The sequence below is a fragment of the Ovis aries genome, chromosome 6 (assembly GCF_016772045.2).
Source record: "Ovis aries strain OAR_USU_Benz2616 breed Rambouillet chromosome 6, ARS-UI_Ramb_v3.0, whole genome shotgun sequence".
In the NCBI taxonomy this organism is placed as follows: Eukaryota; Metazoa; Chordata; class Mammalia; order Artiodactyla; family Bovidae; genus Ovis; species Ovis aries.
The window spans coordinates 93,197,072-93,218,627 of NC_056059.1; the positions used below are offsets into that span (position 1 = coordinate 93,197,072).

At 37.4% G+C, this 21,556-nt stretch overlaps 1 protein-coding gene across 6 annotated transcripts in view; it reads right to left on the reverse strand.

Moving 5' to 3' along the window:
* Nucleotides 1-21,556, reverse strand: part of CNOT6L (CCR4-NOT transcription complex subunit 6 like) — a 117,207-nt gene that overhangs the window by 73,151 nt on the left and 22,500 nt on the right. The window contains exons 1-2 of one of the 6 annotated variants that reach the window (XM_060417649.1): nt 9,761-21,556; nt 8,278-8,343 (exon numbers count right to left, since the gene is read on the reverse strand). The exon at nt 9,761-21,556 is cut by the window's right edge and continues 12,674 nt beyond it. The exons of 4 other annotated variants lie outside the window; for them this stretch is intronic. The gene's annotated coding sequence lies outside the window, so the exon portion shown is untranslated. One more of the 6 variants, XM_060417648.1, reaches the window with a different exon arrangement.

A 21,556-nucleotide genomic window follows, 5' to 3' on the forward strand; every position in this document is an offset into this window, starting at 1 on the left:
CCGCCAAATGCATCAGTAACGGTTCATTCGCTCAGTCGTGTCCAACTCTTAGCGACCCCATGAATCACAGCACACCAGGCCTCTCTGCCCATCACCAACTCCCGGAGTCTACCCAAACAACCCATATCCATTGAGTCGGTGATGTCATCCAGCCATCTCATCCTCTGTTGTCCCCTCCTCCTCCTGCCCTCAATCTTTCCCAGCATCAGGGTCTTTTCAAATGAGTCAGCTCTTCCCATCAGGTGCCCAAAGTATTGGAGTTTCAGCTTCAACATCAGTACTTCCAATGAACACCCAGGACTGATCTCCTTTAGGATGGACTGGTTGGATCTCCTTGCAGTCCAAGGGACTCTCAAGAGTCTTCTCCAACACCACAGTTCAAAAGCATCAATTTTTCAGCACTCAGCTTTCTTTATAGTCCAACTCTCACATCCATACATGACCACTGGAAAAACCACAGCCTTGACTAGACGGACCTTTGTTGGCAAAGTAATGTCTCTGCTTTTTAATATGATATCTAGGTTGGTCATAACTTTCCCTCCAAAGAATAAGTGTCTTTTAATTTCATGGCTGCAATCAGCATCTGCAGTGATTTTGGAGCCCAGAAAAACAAAGTCAGCCACTGTTTCCCCATCTATTTCCCATGAAGTGATGGGACCAGATGCCATGATCTTAGTTTTCTGAATGTTGAGCTTTAAGCCAACTTTTTCACTCTCCTCTTTCACTTTCATCAAGAGGCTCTTTACTTCTTCTCCGCTTTCTGCCATAAGGGTGGTGTCATCTGCATATGTGAGGTTATTGATATTTCTCCCAGCAATCTTGATTCCAACTTGTGCTTCCTCCAGCCCAGCGTTTCTCATGATGTACTCTGCATAAATAAGCAGAGTGACAATATACAGCCTTGACGTACTCCTTTTCCTATTTGGAACCAGTCTGTTGTTCCATGTCCAGTTCTAACTGTTGCTTCCTGATGTAATGATAAAGCCCCTGGATAAAAATGAGATAGCAGTAATGATTGTTATACTTCTTTTTTAAACGGTAATCCAAAGAAAACTTTAGGGTTCCAGAAAGACAATTTATTTCTCTGTAAAAGGTAATTGTTAGGGTTAGTCTACTAAAGTACTATCACAAGGTGGGCGAAAAGCAGAAAGAATAAAAATATAACTCCTTTTCTACATAGCTAGAAATTTTCTCCCACATGTGGCATACCAGAAAAACAACAGTGGCAGCAATATAAAACATAATTTCTAAGAGGAAAAATAAAGACCTGGAATGACAAATCTACAAAGCACTTCAAAATTCCAAAATAATGCTGTTATTAGACAAGTTTCATTTTATTTCACAAGTAATCAATTTAGACAACCAAAGCTTATGACTCTTGCCCTATCATTCCAAATTAGGTCTTGGTCTCCATCACACAATCAATATCTTTAATGCTTCTTGTATTTAATGCCTCCCATTCAATCTAAAGATGCGGAATACAATTAACTATCTCAGAAAATGGGAGGTAATTAGACTAGATCAAAAATTTCAACACCAATTTTCCCAGGACTATGACTTTTCTAAAACCCTATCTTCCCCCTGCCTTTTTTTCTTCATGTAGCCTGCGTTTTCTGCTTCCTCTAGTATGTACATTCTCATCTTTTTCAGTGATGTCAAATTGCTATCCATTCTTCATGGCTTAAGTCATCTTTTCTCTTTTCTTCAGAATATTTCCCCATCTAAAAAGCAATATAAACTTGGATGTGCCCACTATCTAATATCAAGCCTTACTAGACAGCAATGATAATCCAGACCATTTGGTACTAATGGAAAGATAGACACATATAGTTCAAAGAAACAGAACTGAAAAACTAGAAATAGACCCACGCACATAACGTCAATAGATTTTCCATGAAGATAAAAAGGTAATTCAACAGAGAAAGGATAGTGGTACTGGAACAACTGGATATCCATATGCAAAAATAAAGAAGCATCAATCCATACCTTGCACCATACACAAAATTAACTTGCAAGATCGAAGTTTAAGTGTAAAAGCAAAATCTATAAAAGTTACAAAAGAAAATGTAAGAGAAAAATCTTTGTGACCCTGGATTGAGCAAATATTTCTTATATAAAACACAAAAGCATGACCCATAAAAGAAAAAGATACTGATAAACTAGATTTCTTGAAAATTTAAAACATGTGCTCTTTGAAAGATAACTAAAAAGATATGCCCAGTGATTGAGAATTTTTGCAAAATACTTATTTGAAAAAGTACTCCTGAATATAAAAGGATTCTCAAAACAACAGTAAGAAACTCCAATTTTTTAGAAAATGGCAAAAGATTTTAACAGATACTTCACCAAAGCAGATATACAGACATAAAATAAACACATGAAAAGATGCTTGGCATTAGGCATTAGGGAGATGCAACCTAAAACCACAATGAGATATCGCTACATGCCTATTAGGACAATTACATTGAAAATTTAATAGTTAGGACTGACAAGGAAGCCACACATACACACGTGCCCCACATCCTTGTACAAATGCTTCTAAATATATACGTATTAGTATATAAATACATACACATACTTACACCCTCATATTTTACGGATGGGAAAGCACAATGGTACTGTCACTTCAGAACACAGTCTTGTAGTTTCTCATAAAGGTAAACATACATTTACAGAACCCAGCAATCTCATCCTTAGGCATGTGTCCAAGTAAAATTAAAACTTATGTTCACAAAAAACCCACACAGAAATGTTTTCAGCAAAAGTTTACTGATAATCACCCAAAATTGGAAACAATACAAATGCCCTTCAACTGATGAATAAAACTGTGGTATAGCTAGACAATGAACTACTACTCAGCAATAAAAATGACTGAATTACTAACACACACAACATGGATGAATGTCAAATGCATTATGCTAAATTAAAGATGGCAAACTTAAAATGCAATATTCAATAAATTTCAACGTAAAAGAGGCCACATATGACAAACCCACAACAAACATCATACTCAATGAGTAAAAACCTAAAAAATTTTCCTCAAAGATCAGGAAAAAGACGAGGATGCCCACACTCTTGTCACTTTCATTCAACGTGGTACTGGAAGTCCTAGTCAGTACAATTATGTAAGAAAAATAAATAAAAAGGGATCCAAATCAGAAAGGAAGTAAAACTGTTTGCAGATAACATGATATGACACATTAAAAACTCAAAAGGATGTTAAATGAAACCAGTACAGTGACAGGATACAAAACCAATACATAAAAATTCGTTTTATTTCTATACACTAATACAAAGCTAGCAGAGAAATTAGGGGGAAACCCCATTAATATTTGCATTAAGAAGAATAAAATACTTAGAAATACTTTCATCATGGTAAAAAAAAGACCTGTACACTGAAAACTGTGAGACACTGATGAAGGAAATTAAAGACATAAAAAGATGAAAAGATATTCTATGCTTATGGATTGAAAGAATACTGTTAAAATGTCCATACTACCCAAAGCAACCTGCACATTCAATGCAAACCCTATCAAAATTACAGTGACATTTTTGACAGAAATAGAACAAACAATCCCTAAATTTACATGAAACCACAAAAGATCAGAGAAGCCAAAAATATTTAGAGAGAACACAGCTGGAGGCATGATGCTTCCTGACTTTATACTATATTACAAAGCTGGTGATGGTGGTGGTGGTTTAGTCGCTCAGTTATGTCCAACTCTTTGCAACCCCATGGACTGTAGCCCTCCAGGCTCCTCTCTTCGTGGGATTCTCCAGACAAGAATACTGGAGTGGGTTGCCATCTCCTTCTCCATATTACAAAGCTACAGTAGTCAAAATAGCAGGATTGCGGCATAAAAACAGATCAGCGGGACACAACAGAGAGCCAGGAAATAAACTCACAAACGTGATCAATTAATTTATAACAAAGGAGCCAAGAATATACAATGGGGAAGGATAGTCTCTTCAATGAACAGTGTTGCAAATATTGGAGAGCCACATGCAAAAAAAAAAAAAAAAAGAAAAGAAACTGAACTGAATCCTTATCTTATGCCATACATAGAAGTCAATTCAAAACTAAAGACCTGAATGCAGACTTGAAACCATAAAACTAGAAGAACACACAGGGGGTAAGAAATTCCTTAACACTGGTCTCAGTAATGACTTTTTGAATTTGACACAAAAGCAAATGCCACAAAAGCAAAAATAAACATATTGGACTACATCAAACTAAAAAAACTTCTGCTCAGTAAAGAAAACCATCAATGAAATGAAAAGACAACCTACAGAATGGGAGAAAGTACTTGCAAATCATATATCTAATAAGAGATCTAACAAGAGTATTTGCAAATCATATATCTAGAGATCTCTTCAGGAAAATTAGAGATGCCAAGGGAACATTTCATGCAAAGATGGGCTCGATAAAGGACAGAAATGGCATGGACCTAACAGAAGCAGAAGATATTACGAAGAGGTGGCAAGAATACACAGAAGAACTGTACAAAAAAGATCTTCACGACCAAGATCATCACGATGGTGTGATCACTCACCTAGAGCCAGACATCCTGGAATGCGAAGTCAAGTGGGCCTTAAAAAGCATCACTACGAACAAAGCTAGTGGAGGTGATGGAATTCCAGTGGAGCTGTTTCAAATCCTGAAAGATGATGCTGTGAAAGTGCTGCACTCAATATGCCAGCAAATTTGGAAAACTCAGCAGTGGCCACAGGACTGGAAAAGGTCAGTTTTCATTCCAATCCCAAAGAAAGGCAATGCCAAAGAATGCTCAAACTACTTCACAATTGCATTCATCTCACATGCTAGTAAAGTAATGCTCAAAATTCTCCAAGCCAGGCTTCAGCTATACATGAACCGTGAACTTCCAGATATTCAAGCTGGTTTTAGAAAAGGCAGAGGAACCAGACATCAAATTGCCAACATCCGCTGGATCATTGAAAAAGGAAGAGAGTTCCAGAAAAACATCTATTTCTGCTTTATTGACTATGCCAAAGCCTTGGACTACATGGATCACAATAAACTGTGGAAAATTCTGAAAGAGATGGGAATACCAGACCACCTGACTCGCCTCTTGAGAAACCTATATGCAGGTCAGGAAGCAACAGTTAGAACTGGACATGGAACAACAGACTGGTTTCAAATAGGAAAAGGAGTATGTCAAGGCTGTATATTGTCACCCTGCTTATCTAACTTCTATGCAGAGTAGATCATGAGAAATGCTGGGCTAGAAAAAGCACAAGCTGTAATCAAGATTGCTGGGAGAAATATCAATCACCTCAGATATGCAGATGATACCACCCTTATGACAGAAAGTGAAGAGGAACTAAAAAGCCTCTTGATGAAAGTGAAAGAGGAGAGTGAAAAAGTGGGCTTAAAGCTCAACATTCAGAAAACCAAGATCATGGCATCTGGTCCCATCACTTCATGGGAAATAGATTGGGAAACAGTGGAAAAGGTGTCAGATTTTATTTTGGGGGGCTCCAAAATCACTGCAGATGGTGACTGCAGCCATGAAATTAAAAGACACTTACTCCTTGGAAGAAAAGTTATGACCAACCTAGATAGCATATTAAAAAGCAGAGACATTATTTTGCCAACAAAGGTCCGTCTAGTCAAGGCTATGGTTTTCCCAGTGGTCATGTATGGATGTGAGAGTTGGACTGTGAAGAAAGCTGAGAGCCAAAGAATTGATGCTTTTGAACTGTGGTGTTGGAGAAGACTCTTGAGAGTCCCTTGGACTGCAAGGAGATCCAACCAGTCCATTCTGAAGATCAGCCCTGGGATTTCTTTGGAAGGAATGATGCTAAAGCTGAAACTCTAGTACTTTGGCCACCTCATGAGAAGAGTCGACTCACTGGAAAAGACTCTGATGCCGGGAGGGATTGGGGGCAGGAGGAAAAGGGGACGACAGAGGATGAGATGGCTGGATGGCATCACGGACTCGATGGATGTGAGTCTGAGTGAACTCCGGGAGATGGTGACGGACAGGGAGGCTGGTGTGCTGTGATTCATGGGGTCGCAAAGAGTCGGACCTGACTGAGCAACTGAACTGAATTGATACCTAATACAGGGTTCATATCCAAAATATGTAAAGAACTCACTAGTCAATGGCAAAAAAAGTCCAATTAAAAAATGGGAAGCCCTCCCCCCCCAAAATGAACAAAGTATCTGAACAGACCATTTTTCCAAAGAAAATATACAGATGGCCAACAGGTACACAGATTTGCATTTCCCTGATGATTAGGGGCTCAACCCCACTAATCATCAGGGAAATACCAATCAAAACTACAACGGAACATCAACTTTCACCTGTTAAAATGGCTGTTATTGAAAAGACCAGATAAATGGTGAGAAAGTGGAGGAAAAGGGGGAACCTGTGTGTACTGTTAGTAAAAAATGTAAACTGGTGCAGCTGCGATGGAAAACAGTGAGGTGGTTCCTCAAAAACTTAAAAAGCATAACTATCATATGAACTAGCAACTCCGCTTCAGCTATTCATCCCAAGAGAACAACATCACTATTTAGAAATGATATCTGCACCCCAAGGTTCACTGCAGCGTTATTTAGAACAGTCAAGACATAGTATAAACAACCTATATGCCCATCAACAGACAAATGAATAAAGAATACATGATATAAACACACAATGAAATATTATTCAGCCACAAAAAATAAGGAAATCTATCATTTGCAAACAGATCTGAAGACATTATGCGAAACGAAGTAAGAGAAAGAAAAACATTGTATGCCTGCACTCGTACATGGAAGCCAAAACAAACAAACACAGGCGTAAGATACAGAGAACAGACTGGTGGCTGTCAGAGGTGGTGATGCAGGCGGGGCAGGGAATAGGTGAAATGAGTGAGCGGAATCAAAAGGTAGAAACTTCCAGTTAAAAAACAAGTCCTCAGGATGTAATGTATAACATGGTAACTACAGTTAACAATACTGTACTATATATTTGAAATTTGCTAAGAGAGATCTTAACAGTTATCATATACACAAAAAAAATGTGTGTGTACGTGATGGATGTTAACTAGACCTTTCCCATTACAATTATTTCACAGTATATACATATAACAAATCATTGTGTTGTATACCTAACATCATGTGTCAATTACACCTCAATTTTTTTTAAAGCTATGTACTATACAAATCAATTTACATGATATTCCAGAATAATTGAACCTATGGGAACAGAAAACTGGTAAATGGTTACCAAGGGTTAAGGGTGGAGGGACGGATGGACTATAATGAGGATAAGGGAATTTTTTTGTGTGATTATGTGAACTAGACATAGTGGTTAATCTATAATTACTCATATCATCATCAGAAATACACGCAGGAAACAAAACAACTTAAGCCTTCTTGTCTCTTGGTAAAGCAAAACAATCTGGGGAAAATTCCTTTCTCATTCAAAACGCCACTTAAGTGGGTATAAACCAAAAATAAACAGAATATATGATTCCCTATCTCTAGCTTCATCTTAAGGCATTTATAAATATGTTAGCCTAAAAATAGTATAAGTGAACTTCAGCAAGTCAAATCAGGAAAGTTCAGTCCACAGCATTTTGCGAACTCTTAGTAACAATGTCAAAGAGTTATAATAAGTCAACTTCATTATTAAGTAATAAATGCTATCAGAGCTTATGTGACCTAGGCCATTTGAAAAGGAAATCCCTCCCCCTCCACTCCCCTACCAAATCTTCTAACACATGTGCACACACACAGTACAGGGGGATTATAAGCAGTTCAGGGTTGCTAAAAATATCACTGTAGGAATGGAGGGATGGTGCTATACAGGTGGGTGGAGGAAAGATCACAGAAAGTTCAAAAATCTGTTTATGCTTTCCTACAGATCATTTTCCTAACATGAAAAACTGCCAACCATGAGAGACTCTAATAATAAACATGACACTATCAATCCTGGTTGCCTCCTTCATGCATTCCGTTTTACTTTCTTCTGCTCAAAAGCATTTCTTCTAGTCTCACTTCCAAGAGGACCTATATCTACTGATTCAGCTGTCACAGTCTTAAACTATACTCTTGTTTTAGAAAATTAAAATGAGTAATAAAATGCATAAATTATCTGAAAAATTTATAAAGGCCTTAAAAACCCTGTATAGTATTAGTCACTCAGTTGTGTCCAACTCTTTGCAAGCTCATGGCCTGTAGCCCTCCAGGCTCCCCTGTTCATGGGATTCTCCAGCCAAGAATATTGGAGAGAGCTGCCATTCCCTTCTCCAGGGGATCTTTACCCAGGGATCAAAGCTGAGTCTCCTGCATTGTAGGTGGATTCTTTACCGTCTGAACCATCAGCAAAGCTGTATAACAAAAAAAAAGTTATAGCCCAAAGGTCAAGCCACACAGAATTTAAAATACATTGAGAAGAATCCAACAGTTAATAGTTAAAATTCTAGCCAGCATCTACTTTTGTGTAAGTATAAAATTACCATACAGAAAACTTCTATTTAAAGTATCTTCTAGAAAAGGAAGAAACTATATAGAAACGGACTATGTTAGAGATCTAGTTAAGTGCCCTCTTTTTACAAATTAGAGACTGAGACTCAATTTTAATAAGTGACGTGTCCAAGACACATCTCAATGGCAGAAGAAGGACTGATTCCTCAACCTGACTTCTATTCTGGGCCCTTGTTTACCTATCTGTGTTCTCTCATTTTGTGACTTAATCATATTACTTATCCACTACATTTTTACTTTAAATTTAGAAAATTAACAAGCAATGAAATGTCATCTACCCAACAACTATCTAGTTTTTCTCAAAAATGAGCATAGAAAGAACAGGATGCAGTTCGTAACATTAGAACACTTGCTTAACTTCACTAAGAACTTCACACAGGAGAAGTTCACTTTACATAGAATTTAGTTTGGCCAACAAAAACCTTACATAAAAGTCACAAACTTTAAAACCTCTTTAATCTATATCACAGTAACTTCATATGTTACAAAACAGTTTTCTCTAATCTTGACATTTTCTTCAGATAGCCAGTTTTCCTGTTTTAGCTGCCTTGTTAAGAGCTTCCAAAGACTTCAATCTCCCTAGAGTTTGTTGTTCTTATAACTCAAGGTGAGTTATCTTTGAATGTAGTTTAGGAGACTTTCTGCCAAAGATGTTCCTTATTTGCCTCTTGTCTGTAGTAAGAATGCTCAATCTGTAAACCTTGTTTCATAGTCTACATCCTTATATGATCCATATAAAATAGAAAATATTCTTATTTCTTCCCATCATAAAAGCAGGCTACAGAACAATATTTGACTGTTATCACATTTAACCCAAGTGTTTCAGAATGCACAATTATAGTCACTAGATCATAACAGATTCAGTTAGTCTAAGACTCAATTCTCTTTTTAATAACATAATCACATTTACTTAAGAATGCATTCCAATATCAAATGGCAAAGCTGGACAATACAAAATCAATATCACTTTTGTACCAACTTAATAAAGACCCAACCCTAAAATGTGCACTCATATTCTTCTTTGAAATTGAGAGAATACACTTAAATATGACTATCTCAAAACTCAGAATTCTTTAGGGTCAGCAACTAACCTATATTCTAGTTCTAAATTAAATCCTTTTTTCAGGTTTTGAAAATTAATGTAATGTAGAAATCCAGATTTAGATTACTGCATCTAAAAGAATGATTTTATGCCACAGAAGAAATGCAACAAAATCTCAAGCTTATGCCCCCAAGGGTTAATTTAAAATTCCTACTTACCAATAGTAGACTATAATTTTAGAAATGCTTCATTACTGGTTGTCCCAGCAAATTCTATTCAAAAACTTCAAAATTAACACATACTTAATGAAAAACACTATAATCTAATATATACATAAACTGCTGCATTAAAAATACTATATGATTTCTAAATTAATACTTATTTAATGAAAACCCTGTAATTTAATTGTCTACAGAGACATATGAGACATATGAAATACAGGATTAAAAAGAGCTACAGCAGTCCAAATCCACAGAACTGAGGTAGGCAAATGAACTGCCTCAGGGGAGGTTTTCTCTACAATTCAGTTTCTTCATGATTCTCTTTGAAGAGGGAAAGTTAAGAGTGCAAGAAATTTAGCTATTAAATAATAAACTTCCATATTCCCAGGAGTCAATTTCAAAGTGAATAATTCCAAAGTGAAAATGGACTCTCCCATGATGGTTAAGAAGTGATGCTAGCCATCCCAAAATGGTGACCAAAAACATGCACAACAGTAACCAGAAGATCACATATTCCATACAATCTCAGTAAAATTAACTTCAACCAGCATTCATTGTTCGTCATCCTTGTTTTTAAAAGCTAGTCTCCAGTAAAACTAGTAGCTCTTTTACATTGATAACAGCCTATTATAAGTTTCCTTTAATAAATATATGCCTTGCTGCTGCTGCTGCTGCTAAGTCGCTTCAGTCGTGTCCGACTCTGTGCGACCCCAGAGACGGCAGCCCACCAGGCTCCCCCGTCCCTGGGATTCTCCAGGCAAAAATACTGGAGTGGGATGCTATTTCCTTCTCCAATGCGCGAAAGTGAAGTCGCTCAGTCGTGTCCGACTCTTAGCGACCCCATGAACTGCAGCCTACCAGGCTCCTCTGTCCATTGTGATTTTCCAGGCAAGAGTACTGGAGTGGGGTGCCATTGCCTTCTCCGAATAAATGCCTTAAAATCCCATCATTTACTTTAAAAAAACACATGATATTCAAATAATGGCAAAATGCACGAAGTATAGCTACTACAGAAATTGGTCTACCCATCATTTGGTCCTAACATCTAACATTTGTGCCTATCTGTAATTCTATTAATAAATAATCCTAAAGAATAACATTGTTATAATCAGTATAGCGTGGATGCTTATTTTTTGTAGCCTAACCAGAAAGTCAGTAATCTATATTTAGCAAAGTGAAAGTGAAGTCACTCAGTTGTGTCCCACTCTTTGCGACTCCATAGACTGTAGCCTAGCAGGCTCCTCTGTCCATGAGATTTTCCAGGCAAGAGTACTGGAGTGGATTGCCATTTCCTACACCTCTAAAAATCAGAACAGTCCACTCTCCAACTGTGGAAGAGCACTAAATCAAGTTTTAAAAAATTTTTGAACATTTAAATCTTTGGGAAAACATCAAGATGTACTGCTAACTGAAAACAAAAACTGACTCCATATAGCATAATCCTATCTTGGTAACAAAACAATGTGTACATAATCCATACCAATGTGCAGAAAAATATCTAAAACAATAACAGGAATATAAGTAATTTTTCTTATTTAGTTATATTCGCTATGACAAATATAAAATATATAACAACGGGCTTCCCTGGTGGCTCCGACAGTACAGAATCTGCCCGCAATGTGGGAGACCCAGGTTTGATCCCTGGATCAGGAAGATCCCCTAGAGAAGGGAATGGCCTGGTAAGCTACAGTCCATGACGTAGCAAAAGAGTTGGACACAACCAAGCAACTAACACATTTTCTATGACAAAAGGACTTTTTAAATTATTAATAAACTTTTATTTTTAGGGCAAATTTAGGTTCATAGTTGAGTTTACCTGGTGGCTCAGTGGTAAAGAATCTGCCTGGCAATACAGGAGAAACAGGTTCAATCCCTGGGTCACAAGATTCCCCCAGAGAAGGAAACAGCAACCTGCTCCAGTATTCTTGCCTGGGAAACCCCATGGACTGCTACGGTCCAGCACACACATAGCTAGGTTCATAGTAAAATTGAGCAGAAAGTATATATATTCCTGTTCGCACATAGCACAACTGTCCAAAACATTTGCTATAATCAATGAACCTATGCTGACACATTATCAAAGTTTATAGGTTACAACAGGGTTCACTCCTGCTGTTTCACATTATGCCATTCTTGCTGTTTGACATGTGTATGATGACAAGAATCTACCAGTGTAGCTCCATGAAGAATAGTTTCACTGTATGAACAATTCTCTGTGATCTGCTTATTCATCCCTTCCTCTGGCAACCACTCATCTTTTTAACTGTCTCCATGGTTTTGTCTTTTCCAGAATGTCACACAGCAAGGAGAGCAAACCAGTCAAGGCAAACTAAAAGAAATCAATCCTGAATATTCACTAGAATATTCACTAGAAGGACTGACGCTGAAGCTCTAATACTTTGGCCACCTAATGTGAAGAGCAGACTCACTGGAGAAGACCCTGAAGCTGGGGAAGACTGAAGGCAGGAGGAGAAGGGGGTAGCAGAGGATGAGCTAGTTGGATGGCATCAGACTCAGTGGACATGAGATTTGCGCAAACTCTGGGAGACAGTGAAGGACAGGGAAGCCTGGTGTGCTGCAGTCCACAGGGTCGCAGAGTCAGACACAACTTAGCGACTGAACACCAACAATACAGTTTGAATCATATAGTATACAGCCTTTTCAGACTGGCTTCTTTCACTCAGTAATATGCATCTAAGGTTCCTCCATGTCTTTCGTGGCTTGATAGGCTCATTGCTTTTTAGTGTTGAATAATATTTCCACTGTCTAGATGTGCCACAGTTTACTTATCCACTCACCTACTGAAGGATATCTTGGTGGCTTTCAAGTTTTGGCAATCTTGAATAAAGACTGTTATAAGTATCCAGGTACCAGTTTTTGGGTAGCTGTTAAGTTTTTAATTCATTTGGGTAAATATCTAACAGCTGACTTCTGGGCTGGATCATATGATAATATATTTACTTATATAACAAACTGGGCTTCCCTGGTGGCACTAGTGGTAAAGAACAAACCTGACAATGCAGGAGATATACGAGACCTAGGAAGATCGCCTGGAGGAGGGCATGGCAACCCACTCCAGCATTCTTGCCTGGAGAATCCCATCAACAGAGGAGCCTGATGGGCTACAGTCCATGGGGTCACAAAGAGTCAGACATGACTGAAGTGATTTAGCATGCATGCATATAAGAAACTGCCAAACAGTCTTCTTTCCGAAGTGGCTGTACCAATTTGCATTCCCAACAGCAATGGAAGATCTTAGTTCCCCAACTAGGGATTGAACCCATGTCCCCTGTATTGGAAGGTGGAGTCTCAAGAACTGGACCATCAGGGAAGTTCTTTTAATTACAAATTTCAAAGGCACCTGACATATATTTGAAGGTATATGTAAAACTTGTACATTTTATAAAACAGTATTTTTCATAATTCTGATAATAACCTACTTCACACATTATCAATACTCATAAAGTTGTATCTTACCTAAAGATATCTGCAAAAATATCAAGATAATAGGCTCCCACTGTAAAATACAAAGATTAACAAAACAAGAAATAAAATTCTGCCAAGAAAGGTAATTTAAGAATACTTAGGTTTACAACATTAATGAGTCATGTAAAGAGATCACTGTCCAGCAGTATATGCAAGCCATTTCTATGTTTAACTGGTTTTTTTTAATTATTATAAGCCTAAGACTATAGATGCATACTATAGCACATAATTTATCTAAAGTTTATTCATCCTTTGAACCCATATTTTTCTAAATTTTTTTCCATTTTTCAGTTAAGGAAATTAATCTGATTTTGCTTGGTATTATTTAAACTATAAATGTAAGCTATTTTTCTTCTATCAATCATGCATATACACAACATAATACTAATATTTTAAAAATGATCTGGCATTAAGAAAAATATTCTAAGTCAAACCACATCTAAAAGAAATGGTAGTTGTTTTTTAGTTTATAGATTCAAAACCATATTCTTCCCAGAAAATGAACACATGCCTGAAGCATAAAGATCATATTCAAATTTATGTTTAAAAACTTATTACTAATAACACTTTACAATGTATTTATTCTTGAGTTGTTCAATAATTTTAATTCAAATAAATTACCTTGCATTACTATTCTTTTAAAGAATGAATACCTAAAGACAACAGACTACCTTCAAGCAAAAATTTCCTTTCTTATATCAGGAAATACTTGTTTCCCCAACCACCTCTGAGAATAAAATAAGAAGTGAAATCTTCAAAAAGATAAGTGATTTCCTGTCTCTTCTTTTTGAAACCAAAGTACAATGACATATAAAAAAGGCTGGGTGCTATTATCCACTGAAAAATTCCCTAACACAACACTGTAAAGCAACTCAGTTCAGTTCGATTCAGTTCAGTCGCTCAGTCGTGTCCGACTCTTTGCGACCCCATGAATCATAGCACGCCAGGCCTCCCTGTCCATCACCAACTCCCGGAGTTCACTCAGACTCATGCCCATCGAGTCCGTGATGCCATCCAGCCATCTCATCCTCAGTCGTCCCTTTCTCCTCCTGCCCCCAATCTCTCCCAGCATCAGAGTCTTTTCCAATGAGTCAACTCTTCCCATGAGGTGGCCAAAGTACTGGAGTTTCAGCTTTAGCATCATTCCTTCCAAAGAAATCCCAGGGCTGATCTCCTTCAGAATGGACTGGTTGGATCTCCTTGCAGTCCAAAGGACCCTCAAGAGTCTTCTCCAACACCACAGCCCAAACACATCAATTCTTCAGCGCTCAGCCTTCTTCACAGTCCAACTCTCACATCCATACATGACCACAGGAAAAACCATAGCCTTGACTAGGCGGACCTTAGTTGGCAAAGTAATGTCTCTGCTTTCAATATACTATCTAGGTTGTTCATAACTTTTCTTCCAAGGAGTAAGCATCTTTTAATTTCATGGCTGCAGTCACCATCTGCAGTGATTTTGGAGCCCCCAAAAATAAAGTCTGTTGACACTGTTTCTACTGTTTCCCCATCTATTTCCCATGAAGTGATGGGACCAGATGCCATGATCTTAGTTTTCTGAATGTTGAGCTTTAAGCCAACTTTTTCACTCTCCTCTTTCACTTTCATCAAGTGGCTTTTTAGCTCCTCTTCACTTTCTGCCATATTCCAATAAAAATTGATTTTAAAAAACAGAAAGAAAAATTCCCTAGATGCCTATATCCACTGCATCTATATGGGCAAGAAAAGATTTTTTCCAAGCCATCAGTTTGAAAAATCACCAAAAACAGAGAGAGAACATACTGATCAATCCCAGGAGCAACAAATAATCAAGCAGCTATGCCAAAGTGAAAATATGAGAAAGATCTACTGAATAAAACTAGTAGCAACCTAAAAAATAAGTGCTGATTAATAAAACCATCTCAGCTATCTCCCAGAAATACTAAAATAACTACTCACAGTCTCCTATCACAGCATATAACAGGAGTCTGCTCTAAAAAAGGAGTTTTCAAACCAGGTGTGATCTTCTCCTTGGGAGACATACGGCAATGTCTGAACATTATCTTTGGTTGCCATGATCTGGGGGTATATCACTAATGGTATCTAGGAAGCAGAGGTCATGGATACTGCTAAACATCCTAAATACTCAGAACAGGCCCTCAAAATAAGAAATATCTGACTCAAAATTGTCAGTTGTGCCAAGGTCGAGAATCCTGCACAAAAATGAGACCAGAGTATAATGTATGTTAAATAAGTGTTGGGAGAAATCAAGTACTATTACAAAAAAAAAAATCACATGATAGAGAGGGAAAACTCAAAGATTAGGAGTTATATTTATTCATAAGTTCTTGACTAAAAACATTCTGGCCAATTAAAGTTGTCTCTAGGTGCTAATAGAAGGAGATAGCAATTCCACCAAAGGCTGAGCATCTCAGCAATTTCCACCTTGAGACAAATACTAGATTACAGCTAGTATTCAATGAGCACCAACAATATGAAAACATTATCTATAGTGTTTTATGTATGTTCACTTGGTAATTATAAATACTCTATGTTGTATGTGTTTCAATTACCTCTATTTTGAAAGGAAAGGGAACTTGCTTCTGGTCACACGGCTGGTGGGTAGCAGAGCTAGGATTTAATGCAAGCAGTCTGGGCCTACAGTCTCAGTCTTATCCAATGCACCAATAATGCTTCATATGCTGGAAATGGGAAAGTCTGAGGACAGAGCAACAGAAAAGGAAGAAACTTCACCAAGAACTCAGGGTCTTGAGTACTAAGCAGAAGCCATCAATCGCTGAGTGTTGGGCAGGGAAGCTGAGGAAGACAAAGCCAATATAACAAACTACAGGAACTGATAAAAGAAATCTTTGAAAAACATCATACTTAACAGTGAAATTCTGAATGCTTTCCTACTAAGACCATGAACAAGGCAAGGATATCTGATCTCACTTCTATTCAACTTTGTACTGATGATTCTAGCCCATATAATCAAGACAGAGATGCAAAAAGCTCCAAAATCACTGGAGATGGTAACTGCAGGCATGAAATTAAAAGACATTTGCTCCTTGGAAGGAAAGCTATGACAAACCTAGACACTGTATAGAAAAGCAAAGACATCACTTTGCCAAAAGAGGTCCTTTGCCAAAAGGACTATGGTTTTTCCAGTAGTCATGTACAGATGTGACAGTTGGACCATAAAGAAGGCTGAGCACTGAAGAATTGATACTTTCAAATTGCGGTGCCAGAGAAGACTCTTTAAAGAGTTCCCTAGACAACAAGGAAGTAAAACCAGTCAATCCTAAAGGAAACCAACCCTGAATATTCATTGGAAGGGCTGTTGCTGAAGCTGAAGTTCTAATACTTTGGCCACCTGATGTGAAGAGCTGACTCACTGGAAAAGACTTTGACACTGGGAAAAACTGAAGGCAAAAGGAGAAAGGGGTGGGACAGGACGAGATGGTTAGATAGCATCACCAACTCAGTGGACATGAACTTGGGCAAATTCCAGGAGACAGTAGAGAACAGAGAAGCCTGGCATGCTACAGTCCACGTGGTCGTGACGAGTCAGATACGACTTGGTGACTGAACATCAATAACAACACGTGCAAAGACTCAACTGAACCCAAATGTTCTTGTTACTTTATCTGTAAGAATGAAAAACTGGGGGAAAAGAAAAGACTATCAACAGCTTAACAGATAAATAGAATTGGTAACTACATGCACATAATGAAGTACTATTCAGCAATAAAATGAAATTATCTGTACTACATAATGGTCAAAAGATCAATCCAAGATAAACATATAACAATCTTAAACATACATGCACCCAACAAGGGAGCACCTCAATATATAAGGCAAATGTGAATGGATATACAAGGAGAAATTGTCAAAAACACAGTAAGGGGAAATTTAACACCCCACTTACATCAGTGGATGGAAACTCAATAAGGAAACATAGATTTTAGATGACACATTAGACCAGATAGACTTAATTCACACATACAGAGCATTCCATCCAAAAGCAGCAGAATATATTTAAGTCCACATGGAACATTCTCCAGGATAGATCACATAGCTGGTCACAAAGCAAGCCTTGGTTAATTTAAGGAAACTGAAGTCTTATCAAGCACCTTTTCCAACGATAATGCTATGAGGCTAGAAATCAACTACACACACACAGAAAAAAACAAAACAAAACAAAAAAACCCTACAAACATGTGGAGGCTAAATAATGTGTTATGAAACAACCAATGGATCACTGAAGAAATCAAACGGGAAATTTAAAAAATATACCTGGAGACAAATGAAAACAAAAATATGATGATCCAAAATCTACGGGACACAGGAAAAGCAGTTCTAAAAGAGTAGTTTATAGTGATACAAGCTTACCACAGGAAAAAATAACAACATCAAATGAACAGCCTAACATCTATAGCAACTAGAGAAAGAAGAATAAACAAAACCTAAAGTTAGTAGAATGAAATAAATCATAAAGATCAGAGCAGAAATAAATGATAGACTAAAAAAATTAAAAGAAAAGACAAAAAAAGCTGACTCTTTGAAAATATAAATAAAATTGATAAACCTTTATTTAGCCAGACTCATACAGAAAAAAAGGGACAGGGCTCAAATCAGTAAAATTACAATTTAAAAACAGAGAATTTGTAACAAACACCACAGAAATACAATGAATCAAAAGAGACTACAGTGAGAAACTGAACAGTAATAACATGGGACAACCTAGAAGAAATGGACAAATTCTTAGAAAGGTACTATCTGAGAAGGATGAACCAGGAAGAAATATAAAATACGAACAGACCAATTGCCAGTACTGAAATCAAATTAGCAATTTTAAAACTCTCAACAAACAAAAGTCCAAGACCAGATGGCTGCACAGGTGAATTTCAGCAAACGTTTAGAGAGAAGAGTTAACACCTATCCCTCTGAAACTATCATTAAAAAAAAAAAAAAAAAAAAAAAACCTGCAGAGGAAGGAACACTTTTGAACTCATTCTATGAGGACACTATCACCCTGATACTGAAACCAAAGAAATCACACACAACACACACACACACACAAACACAATCACAGACCAATACCACTGATGAACATAAATGAAAAATTCCTCAATTATCAAGCCAAATCCAACAGTACATTAAAAGAATCATACACCATGACTAAGTGGGGTTTATTCCAGGGATGCAAGGATATTTAAATATCTATAAATCAATCAGTCTGCTATACCACATTAACAAATGGAAGAACAAAAACCAACTGATCATCTCAATAGATGCAGAAAAAACCTTTTGATAAATTTCAACATCCATATATGATAAAAATTCTTCAGAAAGGGGCATAAAAGGGCATACCTCAACATAAGAAATACCACATATAACAAACTCACAGCTAACATAACACTCAACAGTGAAAAGCTGAAATCATTTCCTTTAAGATCAGAAACAAGCAAGATGCCCAATTTCACCACTTTTATTCAATATAGTTTTTTAAGTCCTAGCCACAGCAATCAGACAAGAAAAACAAATAAAAGGACTACAAATTGGAAAAGAGGTAGTAAAATTCTTACTGTTTTCGGATGACATGATGCTATACAGAGAAAATCCTAAAAATGATACCAGAAAACTAATAGAACTCACAAATGAATTTGGTAAAGTTGCCGGATACAAAATATACAAAAATCTGCTGCATTTCTATACACTAACAATGAAATATCACAAAAAGAAATTAAGGAAACAATCTCATTTACCATCACATCAAAAAGGATAAAATAACTAAGAATAAACGTATCTAAGGAGGCAAAAGACCTGTATTCAGAAAACTTTGATACTGAGCAGAGAAATCAGAGATGAAACAAACAGATGGACAAGAGATACCATGTTCTTAGACTAGAAGAATCAATACTGCAAAAATGACTATAATACCCAAACCAATCTACAGATTCAATGCAATCTCTATCAAATTACCAAGGGCATTTTTCACAGAATTAGAACAAAAAATTTTACAATTTGTATGGAAACACAAAAGACCACGAAAAGCCAAAGAAATCTTGAGAAAGAAAAGTGAAGCTGGAGGAAACAGGCTTCCTGACTTCAGAATATACTATAAAAATACAGTCATCAAAACAGTAAGGTTCTGAGACACACACACACAGAAATATAGATCAATGAAACAGGACAGAAAGCTCAGAAATAAACCTAACCACCTATGGTCAATTAATCTACAACAAAAGAGGCACAATATATAATGGAGAAAAGACAGTCTCTTCAGTAAATGGTATTGGGAAAATTGGATAGCTATGTGAAAGAATGAAATCAGAAATTCTCCAACATTATACACAAAAAAAACTCAAAATGGATTAAAAACCTAAATGTAAGACCAGATGCTACAAAACTCAAAGAAAATATAGGCAGAATACTCTGACATAAATCACAGCAATAGTTTTTTGGATCTGCTTCCTAAAGTAATAACAACAAAATAAAAACTAAATTAAACTCAAAAAGATTTTGCACAGCAAAGGAAACCATAAACAAAACCAAAAGACAACCTACAAACTGGGAGGAAACATTTGCAAACAATATAACTGACAAGAGCTTAATTTTCAATATACACAAACAATTCATACAGCTTAATATCCAAAAGGCAGTGGCGGGGGGTGGGGGGGGGGGGCGGAGGAGGGCGGGCAGAAGACCTAAATAGACATTTCTGCAAAGAAGACATAAATGACAAGCACATGGAAAGATTCGCAACATTTCTAACTATCAGAGAAATGGAAAACAAAACTATGATGATTTCTCACCACAAAACAGTTTGAATGGCCATCACCCACAAGTCTACAAATAATAAATGCTGGAGACAGTGTGGAAAAAAAGGAACCCCTCTACGCCATTGGTGGGAATGTAAATTGGTACAACTACTATGGAGAACAGTACAGAGATTCCTTAAAAAACTAAAACCAGAGTTACCACACGATTCTGCAATCTCATTCCTGGGCATATATCTGAAGAAAACCCTAATTTGAAACATGTGCCTCTCAATATTCACTGCAGCACCATTTGTTGTTGTTGCTCAGTCACTAAGTTGTGTCCCACTCTTTTTGTGACCCTATGGACTACAGCACACCAGGCTTCCCTGCTCTTCACTTTCCCCTTCAGTTTGCTCAAACTTATGTCCATTGAGTCAGTGATGCCATCCAACCATCTCTGTCACCTTTCTCCTCCTGCCATCAATCTTTCCCAGCACCAGGGTCTTTTCCAACGAGTCAGTTCTTCCCATCAGGTGGCCAAATATGGGAGCTTCCGCATCAGTCCTTCCAATGAATATCCAGAATTGATTTCTTTTGGGACTGACTGGCTTGATCTACTTGCTGTCCAAGGGACTTGCAGAGTCTTCTCCAGCACCTGAGTTTGAAAGCATCAATTCTTCGGTGCTCAGCTTTCTTTACGGTCCAAATCACACCTGTACCTAACTATAGGGACAGTCAGTATACAGCAGCAAACTAAATGTCCACCTACAGAGGAATAGATAAAGATGTGGTACATATATACAATGGAATGTTATTAAGCCATAAAAAGAATGAAATAATGAAATAACCAGCAAAGCCCAACAATACTGGAATGGGTAGCCTATCCCTTTTCCAGGGATCTTCCGATCCAGGAATCAAACTGGGATCTCCTGCATTGCAGGCAGATTCTTTACCAACTGAGCTATGAGGGAAGTCCAAGAAATAATGCCATTTGGAGCAACACAGATGGAACTAGAGATTATCATACTAAGCAAAGTCAAGTCAGACAGAGAAAGAAAAATATCACGTGTGTTCTGATCGCTCAGTCATGTCCAACTCTTTGCGACCCCATAGACCATAGTCCATGGAATTCTCCAGGCCAGAATACTGAAGTGGGTAGCATTTCCCTTCTCCAGGGGATCTTCCCAACCCAGGGATTGAACCCGGGTCTCCCACATTACAGGCAGATTCTTTACCAACTGAGCTTTTAGTGAAGCCCAAAGTCAGGGACAGTGTTAGTTGCTCAGTTGTGTCTGACTTTTTGCAACCCCATGGGCTGTAGCCCGCCAGGTCTCTCTGTCTATGGGATTCTCCAGGCAAGAATACTAGAGTGGATTGCCATTCCTGTCTCCAAAATATCACATGATATCACTTAAATGTGAAATCTAACAAATGACATATGTGAACTTATTTACAAAACGGACACAGAAAACAAACTTATGGTACAAAGGGGAACATCAGAGGGAGAGGGGAGATAAAATAGGTGTTTTGGATTAACATACACATATACACCACTATATATATA